This window comes from Gorilla gorilla, chromosome 13, assembly GCF_029281585.2.
Source record: "Gorilla gorilla gorilla isolate KB3781 chromosome 13, NHGRI_mGorGor1-v2.1_pri, whole genome shotgun sequence".
In the NCBI taxonomy this organism is placed as follows: Eukaryota; Metazoa; Chordata; class Mammalia; order Primates; family Hominidae; genus Gorilla; species Gorilla gorilla.
In genome coordinates, this window is record NC_073237.2 from 61,841,759 (window position 1) to 61,862,377 (window position 20,619).

At 39.1% G+C, this 20,619-nt stretch overlaps 1 long non-coding RNA gene across 1 annotated transcript in view; it reads left to right on the forward strand.

Moving 5' to 3' along the window:
- LOC134756870 (uncharacterized) overlaps positions 1-18,579 on the forward strand; it is a 29,558-nt gene extending 10,979 nt beyond the window's left edge. Inside the window, exon 2 of the long non-coding RNA XR_010130223.1 lies at positions 4,614-18,579. This is a non-coding gene — a long non-coding RNA (uncharacterized lncRNA). The remainder of the gene's footprint in view (positions 1-4,613) is intronic.
- The last annotated feature ends 2,040 nt before the right edge of the window (positions 18,580-20,619 follow it).

Consider the following 20,619-nt stretch of genomic DNA (forward strand, 5'->3'; position numbering starts at 1 on the left):
CTCTGTAGTTGCAGCTTTAGCATGAACATTGGCCACAGTATTTCCTTGATATTCAGTCAGATTTGTAGATATGAGATTCAGCTCTTATTATAGCAACTTGTGAAGGTAGCAGTAATGCAGAAAGATTGGCAACTTGAGGTTCACTTTTCATAGGCATGCTATTTGGTATCATAAACCTCTCGGGTTTTCATAACATACCAAAATTATGGATGATGCTAAAAGCGTATTGCTATCAGCATAGATATTTACAGTCTTATCTTTGGCTAATTCACAGGCTCAAGTGAGGGCAAATAATTTTGCAGGTTCAGCTGAATTAAGCTGAGGAAGCACTTTTCTTTCTAATAATTCATACTGAGTTGTGATGGCATACTCAGCTTGGTATTTTCTTTTAGAATTTTTGGTACAGGAGCCATCAACATTGAATACCAATTCTGATTAGTCAGTGGTGTTTCTTGTAAATCTAGGCTAAGAGTCAAATTTTGGGAAACCGCTTTGACTCAATTGTGAGCCTCTCCTTCATTAGGCAAAGTAAGAGGGTTAACAGGGTTCAGCGAGTTACAGTGAAGAATATGTTGGTCTGAGGGAGAAAGAAGCATAATCTCGTAAAACGGTTAGTCACCCAGGACCTGCAATTTCCTGCAAGTCTGAAGAATCCTCTGAATTGTCTTTTAGTCACTGGTTTAGGATAATTTGGGATAATATTTATTATTTCTAGAGACATAAAACATCCTTTTGTGGATAAATATCAATTCTCACAAGAAATAGTGCATTAAATCTTATGAGAAATAAAATTTATTCAGGAAGCATTATGGTCTTGCAAGCCAATCGTTACAGTAATATATCAAATCAATTTCTGAGGCCTCTTTGGATACAAAGCAAAAAAGCAAATCATCTACATACTGAATCATGGTAGAATTTCTGGGAAATAGTAAGGTTTTAAAATCCTGATGTAAAACCTGAGAAGAGTATGAGGGAGCCTTAGTACATCTCTGAGGCATTCCTGTCGAAGTATATTGCTAAATTTTCTAAGTAAAGGCAAATAATTATTGGCTCCCTTTGTCTACAGGAATGCTAAAGAAAGCAGGGCATAAATTCACTACTATGAACCATTTGGATTCAGTTGAGACATTTCTCAATAGGGTGGTTAGGCTAGGCACTAAAGGAAATCTTGGAATAATTTTATTTATAGCTCTAAGATCTTGTATAGATCTCTATTCTTCTTCATGGGTCCTTATAGGTAGGACAGTGTTTCGCAGTGGGTAGGTTTATGCAAACTTACCCCTAAAATTCAAGGAAGGTGAGAGAGCAAAGAAAGAGACTGACATATCTAGTTTTTCAGAAAGAAACATTTAATAGGGACTTACAAACAAATTAATGTCTGTGTCTCAGGTGGCAGCAAGACAAGGTGGTGGATCCCCATGCCATTACCTGCTAGACTCAGGGTTTATATACTGTAGTGGAGAGGTGATTCCGAAGGAATGTTGTAAGACAATTGAAGTGCAGTAACATCAAAGTTATTTGACCTAAGGGCAGGAGTTACAGTAAGTATCCACTTTTATACAAGAAACAATAGATAAACTGGAAATCTTGGAGCCCTTCCTGGAACTGGGGTTAATGAGAAGTCAACGTGGTGGATTAGCATGGAAGATGGAGTTGCTTAGTCTCCCATTCAAGATGGAGTTGCTTTAGCCTCCATTGATAGGAGTATTTCAAGAAAAACAAGAAATAAGTCTTTGATTCATTGAATCTTCTAAGAGTGAGCCCTTGTATGACTTCAGGTTTTAAACAGTACTGAGACAATTTAGGAGATAGTTTTGAAGCATCAATTTGAATTGTAAAAGGTTCAGGATTTTTTTTAACTTTTTTCACATCTTTTGAAGAAGAGGCCCATAGAGCGTCAAGTATTTCAGCAAGATCTGTAATATCTATATTTCTGTGGAATTTAATAGTCTTCTCAGGACAATCAGTTTGGGCTTGGAGAACATAATGCTTCAGTGTCTGATGAATCTGGAATTTCTATGGTTATTTCTTCAGAGGAAATTTTATTTGACCTTTTAGTACAGAAAGCAGGTCTCTATCTAGGAGATTCACAGGGACAGTAACAGAAAAGCAGGACTTTCAGAGGTAAGGCCAAGGGTGACAGTTATGGGTTCCAACAGAGAAACTCTTTGTATTTGATAGGAAACTCCCATTACTAAGATATTTTTATTATTCCAAGGATGTTCTTGATGTATCATAGTGGGATTAAGAATAAAGAATTACTCTAGTAACTGCCAACACAGCACACGTTTCTCTATTTATTTTAAGTTAGTTTCTCCTTGTTGATTTAAAGGAATTATTGAAAGTTGCTTACATGGAGATTCCTTGGAGCTCTATCAACATGGACAATTATCACCAGAGGTGGGAGGTTGAGGGTCTCCCTTTTGTGCTATGTCACATGGTCCATACTGCTGTTTAAATGCTTTTTCCAAATTACTTTCTGTTTGTGATAACCATAAGTGTCTTTATCAAAAGAGTTATAAAAGTCTTTTAAAGTTAGGGCAGGACTCCTGCAATTGTAATTGCAAGGTCATTAATTTGTATAACCCCGTGGTTTCTTTCCTGTTCCAATGTTCCCTGAAGATGTTCGGCTAAATGTTGTAACTCCACCAAAGGAGTAACTTCCTATTCTAGTGTATGATTCTTCAATAAATCACTTATCTCTGTATGCAATCTATTAACAAAATGGGATTACAAGACTAATTCATCATCTCAGCCATTAAAGCCAGAGTGCAGCTTAAATATTTTTTTTAAGTAGATGTGATAGTTCAAAGCAGCAGATTCACCTTTTTTCCTGTTTGCAAGACTGGATTACTGCCCAGTCTATTCTTTTGTGGGTTTTTTTTGGTTTTTTTTTTGGAGACAAAGTCTCACTCTGTCACCCAGGCTGGAGTGCCATGGCACGATCTTGGTTCACTGCAAGCTCCGCCTCCCGGGTTCACGCCATTCTCCTGCCTCAGCCTCCCGAGTAGCTGGGACTACAGGCACCCGCCACCATGCCCAGCTAATTTTTTTATATTTTTAGTAGAGACGGGGTTTCACTGTGTCAGCCAGGATGGTCTCAATCTCCTGACCTCGTGATCTGCCCACCTTGGCCTCCCAAAGTGCTGGGATACAGGCATGAGTCACCATGCTCGGCCTGCCCAGTCTATTCTTATAGGAAAAAACCTCAAATGTGGTCTCAAGAAGTATTTGTCCTATTTTACTAGCTCTGTTTATTCCATCCTTAGAGGGATGCTTGGTAGGATCTTCAGAATCTTTAGTCGGATACTTCTAATCTATTTTTGAGGCCATTTTTGAGCACATCCAGGACTATCGTATTGACAAATTGATATAAATCAATGAGTCCTGAATCATAAGCACAAAGAATAATTTTAAATTCTTCTGTAAATTTAGTTTGGACTTTTTTAGGGTCTGGAAAATCCTTGAAAATGGCTCAGAGTTTGGCTTGAGATCAAGGCTTACATTGTGCTGAGGCTGGTACCTGAGGTTTATTAGAAGATCCCCGTGTTAAAGGACATCTGTTGCTAGAGAGTTCAAGGGGAAAGAGAAAAGGCACAAAAGAGTTAGTGTATTCAGAATAATCAGGCAATGGAAAGTAGGAGGAGCCGGGGGATTAACAAGTGCTTCCCTCACATCAGTTGAATCAGTCTGAATTTTAGCCTTTAATTTCCTTTTGTTTTTTGCACTTATGATTCTTTTGTTTTTAAATTAGAATTGCCTATGCTTTAGTATTTGATAAAGATTTCACAAGAATACTCCCTGCTTTTGTTTTCTCCTTCCAGCTTTTATTTTAGGTTCGGGGGGTACATATGCAGGTTTGCTACTTAAGTAAATTGTGTGTTGCAGCGGTTTGGTGTACAGATTAGTTTGGCACCCAAGTAGGTGGCATAGTTCCCAATAGGTAGTTTTTCAATCTGCACCCTCCTCCAATCCTCCACCCTCAAGTAGGCCTCAGTGTCTATTGTTCCTCTCTTGGTGTCATTGTGTACTCAAAGTATAAGTGAGAACATGAAGAATTTGGTTTTCTGTTCCTGTGTTGACTTAGGATAATGACCTCCAGCTCCATCCATGTTGCTAAAAAGGACATAATTCCATTCTCTTTTATGGTTGCATAATATTCCATGGTGTATATGTACCACATTTTCTTTATTCAGTCCACCATTGATGGGCATCTAGGTTGATTCCATGTCTTTGCTGTTGTGAGTAGTGCTGTGACAAACGTATGCATGCATGTGTCTTTATGGCAGAATAATGTATATTTCTCTGGGTATATCCCCAGTAATGGGGTTACTGGGTCAAATGGAAGTTCTGTTTTAACTTCTTCGAGAAATCTCCAAACTGCTTTCCACAATGGCTGAACTAATTTACATTCCCATCAGCAATGTATGAGTGTTCTCTTTTCACTACAATCTTATCAGCATCTGTTATTTTTTTGACTTTAATAATAGCCATTCTGACTGATGTGAAATGATATCTCATTGTGGTTTTGATTTGCATTTCTCTAATGATTAGTGATGTTGATCAGTTTTTCTTTCTTCTTTTTTATTTTTTTGTTTTATTGTTTTTTTTAGATGGAGTCTTGCACTGTCGCCTGGCCTAGAGTGCAGTCATGCAATCTTGACTCACCGCAACCTCCACCTCCCGGGTTCACTTGATTCTCCTGCCTCAGCCTCTCGAGTAGCTGGGATTACAGGTGCACACCACCACACTGGGCTAAATTATATTTTGTATTTTTAGTAGAGACAGGGTTTCACTATGTTGGTCAGAATGGTCTTGAACTTCTGACTTCATGATCCGCACGCCTTGGCCTCCCAAGGTGCTGAGATTACAGGTGTGAGTCACCACGCCCGGCTGATCAGTTTTTCCTATGCTTGTTGGCCTCATGTATGTTTTTTCAGAAGTGTCTGTTCATGTACTTTGCCCATTTTTGAATAGAGTTGTTTGGTTTTTGCTTGTTAATTTGTTTAAGTTCATTATGGATTTTAGATATTAGGTCTTTGTCAGATGCATAGTTTGCAAATATTTTCTCCCATTCTGTAAGTTGTCTGATTATTCTGTCAATAGTTTTTTGTTTGTTTGTTTTTATTGTTTTGTTTTTCCTGTGGAGAAGCTCTTTAGTTTAATTAGGTCCTGCTTATCAATTTTTATTTTTGTTGCAATTGTTTTTGGAGTCTTAATAATAAAATCTTTGCCAGGGCCTACATCCAGAATGGCATTTTCTATGGTTTCTTCTTGAGGTTTTATAGTTTTAGGTTTTATTAGTATTTTTTTAGTCTAATTTAATTTATTTTACGTTCTGGGATACATATGCGGGACGTGCAGGTTTGTTACATATGTAAATGGTTACCGTGGTTTGCTGCACCTATCAACCCATCACCTAGGTATTAAGCCTCACATGCATTAGCTATTTATCCTGATGCTCTTCCTTCCCCCGTACCCTCACACCAACACACCCCAGTGTGTGGTGTTCCCCTCCCTGGTGTGAGGTGTCCCCCCTCATTGTTCAGCTCCCACTTAAAAGTGAGAACATGCAGTGTTTGGTTTTCTGTTCCTTTGTTAGTTTGCTGAGGATAATGGCTTCCAGCTCCATCCACGTCTCTGCAAAGGACATGATCTCATTCTTTTTGTGGCTGTATAGTATTCCATGGTTTATATGTACCACATTTTCTTTTTCCAGGCTATTATTGATGGCCACTTGGGTTGATTCCATGTCTTTGCTATTGTGAATAGTGCTGCAATGAACATACATGTAAATGTATCTTCATAATAGAATGACTTATATTTCTTTGGGTATATACCCAGTAATGGGATTGCTGGGTCAAATGGATTTCTGGTTCTAGGTCTTTAAGGAATCACCACATTGTCTTCCACAATGGTTGAACTAATTTACATTCCTACCAACAGCATAAAAGTGTTCCCATTTCTCCTCAGCCTTGCCAGTATCTGTTATTTCTTGACTTTTTAATAATCACCATTGTGACTGGCATGAGATGATATCTCATTATGGTTTTGATATGCATTTCTCTAATGGTCAGTGATGCTGGGCTTTTTTTCTTATGTTTGTTGGCCACATAAATGTCTCCTCTTGAGAAGAGTCTGTTTATATCTTTTGCCTACTTTTTAATGGGGTTGTTTTTTTCTTGTAAATTTGTTTAAGTTCCTTGTAGATTCTTGATATTAGACCTTTATCAGATGGATAAATTGTGAAAATTTTCTCCCATTCTGTTCGTTGTCTGTTTGCTCTGATGATAATTTGTTTTGCTGTGCAAAAGCTATTTAATTAGATCCCATTTGTCAATTTTTGCTTTTGTTACAATTGCTTTTCTTTTTTTTTGTTTTGTTGTTGTTGCAATTGCTTTTGATGTTTTCGTCCTGAAATGTTTGCCTGTGCTTATGTCCTAAATGGTGTTGCCCCAATTTACTTCTAGAGTTTTTATGGTTTCAGATTTTACATTTAATTCTTTAGTCCATTTTGAGTTAATGTTTGTATAAGAAGTAAGGAAAGCGGCCAGGCATGGTGGCTCATGCCTGTAATCTCAGCCCTTTGGGAGGCCAAGGCAGGTGGATTACTCGAGGTCAGGAGTTAAAGACCAGCCTGGCCAACATGGTGAAACCCTGTCTCTACTAAAAATACAAAAATTAGCTGGGTGTGGTGGCACACACCTGTAGTCCCTGCTACTTGGGAGGCTGAGGCAGGAGAATCGCTGGAATCCAGGAGGCAGAGGTTGCAGTGAACCAAGATTGTACCACTGCACTCCAGCCTGAGTGACAAAGCGAGACTTCATGTCAAAAAAAAACAAAAAGGAAGGAGGCCGAGTTTCAATTTTTGCATATGGTTAGCCAGTTCTCTGAGTACCATTTATTAAATAGGAAATCCTTTCCCTATTGCTTGTTTTTGTCAGGTTTGTGAAACATCAGACAGTTGTAGATGTGCAGTCTTATTTCTGAAATCTCTATTTGGTTCCATTGGTCTATGTGTTTGTTTTTGTACAAGTGCCATGCTGTTTTGGTTACTGTAGCCTTGTAGTATGGTTTGAAGTCAGGTAGTGTGATGCCTCTAGCTTTGTTCTTTTTGCTTAGGATTGTCTTGGCTATACACACTCTTTTTTGGTTCCATATGAATTTTAAAGTAGTTTTTTTCTAATTCTGTGAAAAATGTCAATGGTAGTTTAATGGGAATAGCATTGAATCTATAAATTACTTTGGGCCATATGGCCATTTTCACGATATTGATTCTTCCTCTTCATGAGCATGAAATGTTTTTCCATGTTTATGTCCTCTCTTATTTCCTTGAGCAGTGGTTTGTCATTTTCCTTGAAGAGGTCCTTCACTTCCCTTTTTACGTATATTCTAGGTATTTTATTCTCTTTATAGCAATTGTGAATGGTGGTTCATTCATGATTTGGCTCTCTGCTTGTCTATTTTTGGTGTATAGAAATGCTTGTGATTTTTGTCCATTGAATTTGTATCCTGAGACTTTGCTGAAGTTGCTTATAAGCTTAAGAAGCTTTCTGGCTGAGATGATGGGGTTTTCTAGATAAAGGATCATGTCATCTGCAAACAGACAGTTTGACTTCCTATCTTCCTATTTGAATACGTTTTATTTCATTCTCTTGCTTGATTGCCCTGGCCAGGACTTCCAATACTATGTTCCAATACTTCCAATAGGAGTGGTGAGAGAGGGAATCATTGTGCTGGTTTTCAAGGGGAACGCTTCCAGCTTTTACCCATTCAGTATGATATTGGCTGTGGGTTTGTCATAAATGGATCTTACTATTTTGAGGTATGTTCCATCAATTACCTAGTTGATTGAGAGTTTTTAACATGATGGGATGCTAAATTATATTGAAGGCCTTTTCTGCATCTATTGAGATAATCATGTAGTTTTTGTTTTATTTTATGTGATGGAATACATTTGTTGATTTGTGTATGTTGAACCAGCCTTGTATCCTGGGGATGAAGCCTACTTGATTGTGGTGGATAAGCTTTTTGATGTGCTGCTGGATTCAGTTTGTGAGTATTTTTTGAGGATTTTTGCATCAAAGTCCATCGGGGATATTGGCCTGAAATTTTTGTTGTTGTTGTTGTTGTTGTTATATCCCTGCCATTTTGGTATCAGGATGATGCTGGCCTCATAAAATGAGTTAGGGAGAAGTTCTTCCTTTTCAATTGTTTGGAATAGTTTCAGAAGAAATGGTACCAGCTCCTCTTTGTGCCTCTGGTAGAATTCAGCAGTAAATCCATCTGGCTGGGCTTTCTTTGATTGATAGGCTATTTATTACTGCCTCAGTTTCAGAATTTGTTATTGGTTTATTCAGGGATTCAACTTCTTCCTGGTTCAGTCTTGGGAGGATGTATGTGTTCAGGAATTAATCAATTTCTTCTGGATATTCTAGTCTATTTGCATAGAGGTGTTTACAGTATTCTCTGATGGTTGTTTGTATTTCTGTGGGGTCAGTGGTGATATCTCCTTTATCATTTTTTAATTGTGTCTATTTTATTATTCTCTTTTTTATTCTTTATTAGTTTAGCTAGTGGTCTATGTATTTTATTACTTTTTCCAAAAAAAAAAAACAGTTCCTGGCTTCATTGATTTTTTGAAGGGTTCTTCATGTCTCTGCCTCCTTCAGTTCTGCTCTGATCCTGGTTATTTCTTGTCTTCTGCTGGCTTTGGGGTTTGTTTGCTCTTTGTTCTCTAGTTCTTTTAGTTGTGATGTTAAGATGTCAATTTGAGATCTTTCTTGTTTTTTAATATGGGCATTTTAGTGCTATAAATTTTCCTCTTAACACTGCTTTAGATGCATCCCCAAGATTCTGGTACATTGTCTCTTTGTTCTCATTGGATTCAAAGAACTTCTTGATTTCTGCCTTAATTTCATTATTTACCTAGGAGTCATACAGGAGCAAATTGTTCAATTTCCATGTAGTTGTGTGGTTTTGAGTAAGTCTCTTAATCTTGAATTCTAATTTGATTGCACTGTTGCGTGAGAGACTGTTATGATTTCAGTTTCTTTGCATTTGCTGAGGAGTGTTTTACTTCAAATTATGTGATCGATTTTAGAGCAAGCGCCATGTGACACCCAGAAGAATGTATACTCTGTTGTTTTGGGGTAAAGAGTTCTATAGATATTGTATTAGTTCATTTTCATGCTGCTGATAAAGACATACTCAAGACTGGGCAATTTACAAAAGAAAGAGGTTTAATTAAACTTACAATTCCACGTGGCTGGGGAAGCCTCACAATCATGGTAGAAGGCAAGGAGGAGCAAGTCACATCTTATGTGGATGGCAGCAGGCAAAGAGAGAGTGCTTGTGCAGGGGAACTCCTCTTTTTAAAACCATCAGATCTCTTGAGACTTATTCACTATCATGAGAACAGCATGGGAAAGAATTCCCCCCCATGACTCAGTTACCTCCCACTGGGTCCCTCACACAACATGTGGGAATTCAAGATGAGATTTGAGTAGGGACACAGCCAAACCGTATCAGATATCTATCAGGTCCACTTGATCCAGAGCTGAGTTCAAGTTCTGTTTGTTTGTTTTTCTTTTAACAGTCAGGTCCCTCTTCTGTAGGGGTGCTTTGGTTTGCTGGAGGTCCATTGCAGACCCTATTCACCTGGGTCCTTTCTGCACCTGGAGTGGTGGTGCAGAACAGCAATGATGGCTGCCTGCTCCTTCCTCTGGGATCTCTGTCCCAGAGGGACACCGACATGATACCAATGGGAATGCTCCTGTATCAGGTGTCTGGCGACCCCTGTTGGGGGGTCTTACCCAGTCTGGAGGCACATGATCTGGGACCCGCTTAACGAAGCACTCTGGCTGCTCCTTGGTGGAGGGGTTACGCTGTGCTTGGGGGAATCCCACTTGTCTGGACTGCCCAGATTCCTTAGAGCCAGCAGGGGGAAAGGCTAAGTCTGCTGATCCATGGAGACCACAGCCACCCCTCCCAACAAGGGCTCATTCCCAGGGATATCAGTGTTTTGTCCCTAAACACCTGGCTGGAGTTGTGAAATTTCTGCAGGGAGGCCCTGCCCGGTGAGGAGGGATGGGTCAGGGCCTGGCTCAAAGAGGCAGTCTGGCCACAATCTGCCACAGCCACTATGCTGTGCTGTCTGGAATTCCTCATGGGTCCAAACCGTCCAGTCTCCCATGGCAGAGTGGAGCTGCAGTGATGGCACCCGCTCAGCAGGAAGCCCAGGGAGCTCAGCAGGCAGCCACGGTGATGATGGCTGTCCCTTCCCCTGGGAAACTCTGTAGTCTTAGGCAGTCTCCAGCCAAGTGGCTGCTGAGAATCTGCACAGCTCTGTGCTTGGGACCCAAGGCCCTAGTAGTGTAGGCTTATGAAAGGGATTTTCTGATCCCAAGGTTGCACAAATCCATGGAAAAAGCATGGTTTCCTGGGCAGGGTAGCATGATTACTCATCGCCTCCCTTGGCTGGGAGTGGGAGCTCCGCTTGCCCTGCGTGGCTTCCAGGTGGGGTGTTGCACCATCCTGCTTTTCCTCACTTTCTGTAGGTCATGCCAACTGCCTAGTCAGTCCCAGTGAGAGAAGCTGGATACCTCAGTTGCTGGTGCAGGATTCACTCACCATTCTTTTTCTCCTTGGTGGGAGCCTCCGACCACAGCTGTTTCTAGTCAGCCATCTTTAGGTTTTATATTTAAGTCTTTGATCTATCTTGAGTTGATTTTTGTGTATGGTAAAAGGAAGGGGTTCAGTTTCAGTCTTCTGCATGTGGCTAGTCAGTTATCCCAGCACCATTTATTGAATAGGGAGTCTTTTCCCCATTGCTTGCTATTGTCAGCTTTGTCAAAGATCAGATGGTTGTTGGTGTGTGGCTTTATTTCTGGGTTCTCTGTTCTGTTCCATCAGTCTATGTGTCTGTTTTTGTGCCAGTAAAATGCTGTTTTGATTACTGTAGCCTTGTAGTATAGTTTGAAGTCAGGTAATATGATGCCTCTGCCTTTGTCCTTTTTGCTTAGGATTGCTTTGGGTATTCTGGCTCATTTTTTATTCCATATGAATTTTAGAATAGTTTTTTCTAATTCTTTGAAAAATGTCATTGGTAGTTTGATAGTATTCCTTAGAATCTGTAAATTTATTTGGGTCACGTGGTCATTTTAACAATGTTGATTTTTCCAATTCATGAGGATGGAATGTTTTTCCATTTGTAAGTGTCATCTCTGGTTTCTTTCAGCAGTGTTTTGTAATTCTCATTGTAGAGACCTTTCATTTCCTTGGTTAGTTGTATTCCTAAGTATTTTATTCTTTTTGTGGCTATTGTGAATGGGATTGCATTCTTGATTTGGCTCTCAGCTTGGACGTTATTAGTGTACAGAAATGCTACTGATTTTTATACATTGATTTTGTATCTTGAAACTTTGCTGAAGTTGTTTGTCAGATCTAGGAGCCTTTGGGCAGAGACTATGGGATTTTCTAGGTACAGAATCCCATCATTTGCAAAGGGAGATAATTTGACTTCCTCTCTTCCTATTTGGATGCCTTTTATTTATTTCTCTTGACTGATTACGCTAGCTAGGACTTTCAGAACTATGTTGAATAGGAGTAGTAAAAATGGGCATCCTTGTCTTGTTCTGGCTCTAAAGGGAAATGCTTCCAGCTTTTGCTCGTTCAGTATGATCTTGGCTATGGGGTTGTCAGATGGCTTTTATTTTTTGAGGTATGTTCCTTTGATGCCTAGTATGTTGAGGGTTTTTATCATAAAGGGATGTTGAATTTCATCAAAAGCCTTTTCTCCATCTGTTGAGATAATCATGTGGTTTTTGTTTTTAGTTCTGTTTATGTGGTGAATTACATTTATTGATTTGCATATACTGAAGCAACCTAGTATCCAGGATAAAGCCTACTTGATCGTGGTGGATTAGCTGTTTGATTCACTGCTGGATTTTGTTTGCTAATATTTTGTTGAGAATTTTCACATCTGTATTCATCAGAAATATTTAGCCTTTAATTTCGTATTAGCACACCGTAAAGTTTTTTTTAAGATAAGCTATTTTAGAATCATTCTGTCTTTTAGAATTTTCTGCATGCTAATCAAAGAATGCATTCAATCATTTTTGAGAGGTTTTGTATCCTTTCTTTTTCAAGGGCACCTCAAAGATGAACTAATTTTACCTAGGTTAAAGGTTCCTTAAAGTGACCACCGCAATTCCAAATTATCTGTAGTAAATTTCACCCATTTTTCCAAGAAGGCACAAGATTTTAGTCCATAGTTTTTAAACGTACGAACAGCTAGATTTCCAGATGAAAGATTGATTTCTAGTTATTTTGGACTTGGAAAAACCTATTCTGGCCTTCCCTTCAGGTTCCCTTGGATTCCAGGTAAGCTATGGGGAGTCTAGCCAAAGGAGCTATTCTTCTGGAATCTAGGGAACCAATAACCCCCCCTTCCTTATCAAATAGAAAAGATGACTTACCTAAGCTCAGAAAAAAACAACAGAATATTCCTCATTATGTATGACAAACAGAGAGCTCATGAAAGGGACTTACCCTCGAACTCCACAGTCAGCAAGAAAGTAGTGAGTACAATGGGCTCTGTAGGTACTAGTATCTGGTTACTCACTGGCTTTGAAGGAGGAATGTGGAATTCTTTGGATCCTACTTCTGACACCAAAACTGTCAAAAATAAAACTAGATCAAGTTAGGAAAATTTTAAAGTGTATTTTCATTCAATAAGAGAAAGTACAGGTCATGATCTGGTAGACTTAAACCTAAAAGTGATAAGAACTTCAGCTCATAGCAGTTATAGCTTGAGACTACAGTTATAAAACTATAGTTATAAAACATGAATGAAGCTGGGCACGGTGGCTCATGCCTGTAATCCTAGCACTTTGGGAGGCCAAGGCAGGCAGATCACTTGATGCCAAGAGTTTGAAATCAGCCTGGCCACCATGAAAAAATCCCATCTCTACTAAAAATACAAAAATTAGCCAGGCGTGACGTTGGGTAGGGGGGTGGTGCCTGTAATTCCAGCTACTCAGGAGGCTGAGGCAGGAGAATTGCTTGAACCCAGGAGGCAGAGGCCTCAGTGAGCCAAGATCATGCCACTGCACTTGAGCCTGGGCAAAAGAGCAAGACTCCAGCTAAAAAATAAATAAATAAAAAGAAAAAGAAAACGTGAATGAGGAAGTACATTTTTTCCTATTATGACTAGCTACTTGAAACTCACTTTATTTTTAGGGTAGCAGTTCTGCCTAATCTTACTTGTTTTAGCTGATTGCATAGGAATTACCAAATTCTAATGACCTCAGAAAGCTTGAATTTTGCTTATGGTTAGAGGTAGCATTTCAGGAAAATCAGGATACTTTTAATTGTCACTTATGTGATTCTGAATGTTTTTGTTCTAGGGGTATATTCAAACTGTGGCCTTCAAAAAGTGTATCTTTAACAAATTGATACTTGAAACACATTGCTGGGGCTTTTGTTGGCTTGTTTGTTGTTTAAACCAATTTTAGCTTTAGTGAAAACAGTCCTAACTTACATACATAGAAAACTTACATGTTTTCTATGCAGCGGTATGGTAGGAAATGTTTAACAATAGGCTTTTATTGGTAGGGAAAAGAAAAGGCCCTGTTTTACTGTGCTTGCTCGTTTCTGTAGTCTAAATGCTCCCACCATGACCAACTACAAACTAGTGACATGATGTTGACCTACTGACAAATTTTTTGAAAATGTAGCAGTCAGCTTTCACAAGCCAGCTGCAGCACACCACTGTGTCTGTATTTTTGCTCAAGTTTTTAATAAAATTTTTAATCAAGACCATGCCTAGGACCAAGGCCAATAGCACCAATTAAAGTCTCCTTTGTTGTCAAGCTGACATGGATGCATCAATCAATACTCTTTGGGCAAGTCCAAAAAGCTGCAAGTTTAACTCTTTATGCTAGTATCCAGCCCATTTGTTTACTTTGTCCAATGTCAAGAAAGAATGTCAGAAATGTTGCTAATGCAAGTTATCTGCATCCTTCTGCTCTGTCAATCCTGCTACCATGTCAGGAGAAATTAGGTTACTTTGTCATGCTTGCACTTCAGACCCCATGGTGGCTTCTGATGATCACTGCTTTCCATTCTAAATGGAAAACCATCTGCTAAATACCTGATGCTGGAATTTTTATTGCATAGCAATGGTTTGTTGTTTTTGGAATCTGTCTTGCACCCCTCCCTGGAAACCTTAACATGGCTCGTGTCCAGTCTTCTCTTTCACAGATTATTTTACATATATGCCATGGGAGAAAAAAATAATTGAAGTTGGAATTTTGTCTTACTTTTTTTTATTTTTCATAATTTTGCCAACATCTGTTTTTCCTCCAACAGATCTGCAAGTATGGGTCTAGAAGTCTGCTTATTTAAAGAAACTTGGGTTCTTTTCTGGTCTGTTGTTCAATCTTGAGATTTGTGCCTCTCTTAATAATGTTCGCTGTAGGATTTTTTATAAGAAGCATACCCCCACAGGTAGAATTCCTGTTTCTCTCTCTTTTTTCTTCACCCAAATACTCTTTCTTGTGAGTCTATTTCAGTCTATGGATTTCCAGCTAACGTCACACCCTCTTAACATTCCATATGACTCCCTTTTCCCTTCTGCTAAATATTTCTCTTGTATGATTCAACTTTTCTTTTGGTCATATTAGGTGAGATCTTCAACCCACCACATCTCCTTGATACCTATGAGACTGTAGTTCCCTACTTGGATGAAAATTTCATGTTTAGTATGTTCATTCCTACTCTTTGTGCAGAACTATATAGACTTCTGAGATCATAAGTGCTGTAGTTGAATCCATTCTCAATGAATTCCTAGTGGGAATTACTGTCATTTTCTCTAGTCATTCTTCTTTCTTGCTTTTATGTTTCAGTGTAAGGAACTCTTTCTCAGGTTATAAATCATGAGCAGGCAAAGGCATTCTTCTTGTCCCCTGATGTTTTATCCATATCCCTGGCCTAGGATGCCACAGCCCTGATAGTCAAAATCCTATTCTTGGGTATCATCAATGCAGCTGGCTCTTCACTTCCAAAATCTTCCTTATTTCAGCTGTCCCTGGGGGAAAACTAAGAAAATAAGATGCAACTACATCCCTGAGTTGCCAAACCATGCAGCAGGATGACATAATGGCTATCTCATTCAAAGAGGAATCATTATTCTTGCATTCTAGTGTCACCTTGGCTACTTACTCTGTGACCTAGAACAAGCCACTTTAACCCTCTGGGCTCTGCTTTTGTCCTCTAATAAGCAGAAATAATAATGCCTTGACTGCCTGTATCTCAGAGTTATGTTCACAATGAAATTAGATGATGTACATAAAAGTGTTTGTGCACTAGTCATTACATACAGGTGAGATACTGTTAGTAACATTACCAAGGCTTCTTGTGAAATGTGGGATGTGAAATTGAGCAAGATATATAGATTCAACATCAGAATAGAAGGAGAAAAAAGACTAATCAATTTGCTGAACTCATTAATCTTCATTTGATGTTTAGCTGATGTCTGTACTCGTAAAGGTACTCAGCTAAACACAGGAAAGGAGCTTTTAGGACTAGTGAGATTTTTTTTCTTAAGCAAGCCTTAATGAAACCGTGCTGGCTGATAAGCACTGCAATTAACTGCTTTGCTATCACTTTTAAACAAACCTTTCTCTCCATTTTTGTCCCTGGGGGAGATAAGAAGGGGGAGGTGGAGAGATAAAAATATTGGCTTGTTTTCATGTTGATAATTTACAGCTGATAAACTGAATTGCTGCTCTTATCAGTGGGTTGTCTAGAAGGTTTGTTTAGAATCCACTGGTTACTCATAAAGTCTCAAATAAGGGAGAGGTGCCAGATTTGGGCCTGGCCTATGCCATAATTTCTCCCCAGTTGGAGATACTGTCAGAAATACGGTTTTACAGGAGATTTTCAAGTTAAAACAGAGTAATTTAAAAGTCATTGATGAGGCCAGGCGTGGTGGCTCATGCCTGTAATCCCAACACTTTGAGATGCCAAGGCAGGCAGATTACTTGAAGCCAGGAGTTTGAGTGGAGCCTGCACAACATGGTGAAACCCTGTCTTCACTAAAATACGGTAGTATTTAGTGTCTTCACTAAAAATACAAAATTTAGCCACTCGGAAGGCTGATCACGAGAATGGCTTGAACCCCAGAGGCAGAGGTTGCAGTGAGCCAAGATCATGCCACTGCACTCCAACCTGGGCAACAGAGGGAGACTCTGTCTCAAAAAATAAAAATAAAAATAAAATAAGTCACTGATTACATGTGAATATCATTATGTGAATAATAAGAAGACAAAAGATTATCCAAAATTTATGGGGGGGCGGTGTATATTTTACCCTCCCTCCACCCCCCCCAGCCAAGAGTACTTCAGTGCCTCTGAACTCATTGACCATAAATTCGTTAACAAGATCAGACCTTATTCACTACATCCTGGTTTCTCCTGTAATTTAGAAGTGAAACCACCTTTGCAAAAATTATAACAGTGAGAAAATTATGACGGTGAAAGAGATCTGACCTAACCAACTTTATCTTGCCTTAACTTCCAAACTGCCCTTAGTCATTGATGGGCATGGGCCAAGCTAACATTGGGAGAAATTTATTTCATAGTTTAAATGATAATAGCCCTTTCAAAAACTAAATGTCCTTTGTTAAATTAATGAAAAGCCACCAGATTGGGAGGATGACAGGGGCCTGAATTCTGCTAAGATGTAGGCATAGTTAAATGATTACCAGTCATTATTCTGGAGGTCCCAATATTTGCAATTTCCCCAATTACTTCTGTAAATAACATCATTATTATAGAAGCGAAGATTAACCTTTTGAGATGTCTTTTCAGGCTCTTGTATTTCTGATGATCGGATGGCTCCACCCAGACCCAAGACTCATGACTCAAAGGTCCTGTGGGCCCCACCCAGAAGTGGACTCAGCACAGGAGGACCATTTTTCACACCCCTATGATATCCCCAACCAATCAGCACCACCCCTTCCCTAGCCCACAAAACTATCTTTAAAAAACTCGAGCCTCTAGCTCGGCATGGTGGTTCACATCTGTAATCCCAGCATTTGGGGAGGCTAAGGTGGGAAGATTCCTTAAGCTCAAGAGTTCAAGACCAGCCTGGGAAACACTTGGAGACCGCATCTCTACAAAAAAAAATAAAAATTGGCCAAGCATCCTGGCACATGCCTGTGGTCCCAGCTACTCAGGAAACTGAGGCAGGAGGATCACTTGGGCCTGGGATGTTGAGGCTGCAGTGAACCATGATCGTGTCACTGTGCTCCAGCCTGGGTGATACACTGAGACAGTATCTCAAAAAACAAACAGAAAAATAACAAAACTCTAGCCTTCAAATTTAAGGGGAGGCTGATTCAAGTGATAGTAAATCACCAGTCTTCCATTTAGCTGACTCTATGTATATTAAACTCTTCATCTATTGCAATTCCTCTGTCTTGATAAATCGGCCCTATCTGGACAGCAGGCAGGAAGAACCCATTGGGTGGTTATAGGTGATTTGGGAATCCACTCCCCAGAGGCTATGTATGCCACATAAAGACATACACACCCATATAATTTGACATAAAGGTGTGTATAATTATATCATGTTTGCATTTTTTTAAAATATAGTCTTTCTGTTTGCTTGCTTTCCTCCTTTCCTATATTCCTCTCTTTGGTGGTTATTTATCTTTCCAAAATAGATTTTAATATGCTTCCTTCCATTTTGCCATTTTCATTCAATAATCCCTCTCTAAAATCTTTCTTAGCCAACTGGTATAACTCAACCATTTTCTTGTTGATGGGCATTCATTTTATTTCTCTCCTCTCTCTTTCTTCTCTGAATAACAGTTTATTTTCTAAAGCAGCCAGATTAATCCTTTAAAACATGAATCAGATCGTGTTACTCTTCTTTTCAAAACCCTGTAGTGACTCTCTGTTTTACTCCCAAATAAAAGCCAAAGTCTTTACAGTGGCTTCCCAGATCCCACATATAACATATCACCCCTGCCTACCCTCCCTGCAACCCATTTCTCTCTGACTTTCTTCTGCTCTCCCTCTTGTTCAACCTGCTCCATCCACACTATACCAGTCTCGTTCATGTTCCTTGAACATGCCAGGCAGGCTCTTGCCTTCGTGTCTTGCACTAGTTGTACCTCTGTCTGAAAGGCTCTTTACCCAGATATCCCTTGCCTTCTTCAAGCATCGGCTCAACTCCCTTCTTAGGGAGGCCTCCTGCAATAAATTGAATGTTTGTATCCCCCCAGAATTCACGTGTTGAAACCCTAATTCCCAAAGTGATGGTATTTGGAGGTGGGATCTCTGGGAAGTAATTAGGTCACGAGAGGGAAGCCCTTATGATGGGCTTAGTACCCTTCTAAGAAGAGACAGGAGAGAGCTTGCTTCTTCTGTCTACCCTGTCAGTATACACTACCACACCCTTCTGCAAACCAGGAAGTGGACCTTCTTCACCAGGACCGAAATTGGCCGGCCCCTTGACCTTGGACTTCCCAGCATACAGAACTCTGAGAAATAAACGTTTGTTGTCTAAGCCATCTAGTCTATGGTAATTTGTTATAGCATGCCCAGCTGAGTGGGACACCCACCTATCTGAAATTGCAGCTCACACCCCTGCCCTATCATCTCAGCTCTGCTGATTCCCCTTACTGTGCTCTTGCTTGTTTTGAAACACTTATCTGTTTCTAATATACTAGGGTGTGTTTATTTACTTATTAAGATTATTCATGTCTATCTCCCCCAACAAGATTTACCCAGCAAGAATCTTTTTGTTGTTCTCTAGCTCCTGAAAGAATATCAGCCATAAAATAGCTGTTGAATAAAATGTGTTGAATAAATGAATGCTGCCATTAACATTTTTATGTATTCCATCACACTAGTGATTTTATTTTTATGGGATAGAATGCCAAGAGTAAAACTACTGAGTCAAAGGACATGTATATTTAAATTTTAGTGGAAGTTCCAAGATTGCTTTCCAAATATTTTTTTAACAAGTCATGGCTGGGCGCAGTGGCTTACTCCTGTGATCCCAGCACTTTGGGAGGCTGAGGCAGGTAGATCATTTAAGCCCAGAAGTTCAAGACCAGCCTGAGCAACATAGGGAGACCCCATCTCTACAAAAAATACAAAAATTAGCCGGGCATGGTGGTACATGCCTGTAGTCCTAGCTACTCAAGAAGCTGAGCGGGGAGAATTGATTGAGCCTGGTAGATGGAGGTTGCAGAGAGCTGGGAATGTGCCACTGTACCCCAGCCTGGGTGGCAGAATGAGACTCTGCCTAAAAAAAAAAAAAAAAAGTTCCTTTTTAAAAAATCATCAGTGTAAAACATTGTCCTTTTCCCCCACATCGCTGCCAGCAATGAATATTATAGCTCTCTTCAATTTTTTTCAGTCTGATAGATATAAAAGGATATCTTGTCCTTGACAAGGTATAACGTGTCCTTGACTTTGAGCATTTTCTCATATGTTTTGTTGGCAATTTGGAGGTGTTTATCTGTGAACTGTTTATTTGTATCCTTTTTCTGTTTTTCTCTTGGGTTGTCCTTTTCTTTAAAAAGTGTAGGATTTTTTGTTTATTTGAGATACTTATCTTTTACCTGACGAGCATTATAAATATATTTTTCTCAATATATCATTTGTTTATGATATATTATCTTTTATCATAAAAAGCTCATCTTCCCTCTTAGAGTTTTTAGATTTAAATTTTGATTGGGAAAGCCTTCCCTATCTGTGTTATACATGTAGTCATTCTGATTTTTTGTGTGTGAGTTTTTATTTCAATTTGTCATTATTTAGTCAACAAGTATTGACATTTAGGTATTTAATCTTCTAAAATTGGATGTTAGTGTGTGTATGAAGGTATACATTACAGATTTTAATTTTCTTCCATATTAATAGCCAATTGTGCAGGTACTAGTTATTTAAAAATCCATGATTTCCCCCATCAAACTGAACTATTAATTTTATGATATATTCTCACATAAACTAGGATCTATTTCTAGATTATCTGTTCAGTTCCACTAGTATGTTTTTTGATTATCATACAAATATTTTTAATTTGATTTCAGAGCCACACCTTTTCCCCATTATTTTATATTTCCTAGTTGTCTTCCTTGACTATACTGAAGCAATTATTTTTCCACATCAAATTTATGACCGTTTTACCTAACTCTGGGAAACTTTTTGAGGTTAAACTTCCCTAATACTAGCAGCATGTATAGAGACATAGCAGCATGTATAGAGTGTAATGCAAAGATTACAGGTTAAATTCTTTTTATTTTTTTCAGAGTAATATTTTCTCGTTACAAAATAGAGATAATAATTCTTGCCCTGCTTATCTACCTAAGAGGGTTCATACCGTATGGAGATTCTCCAATACATAATATGATAAAGAATACAAACTCCATTGGTCCAGCAGAACTGTTTTGTTGTTGTTGTTGTTGTTTTTGTTTTGTTTTTTGAGACAGAGTCTCACTCTGTTGCCCAGGCTAGAGTGCAGTGGTATGATCTTGGCTCTCTGCAACCTCCGTCTCTCAGGTTCAAGCAATTCTCCTGCCTCAGCCTCCCAAGTAGC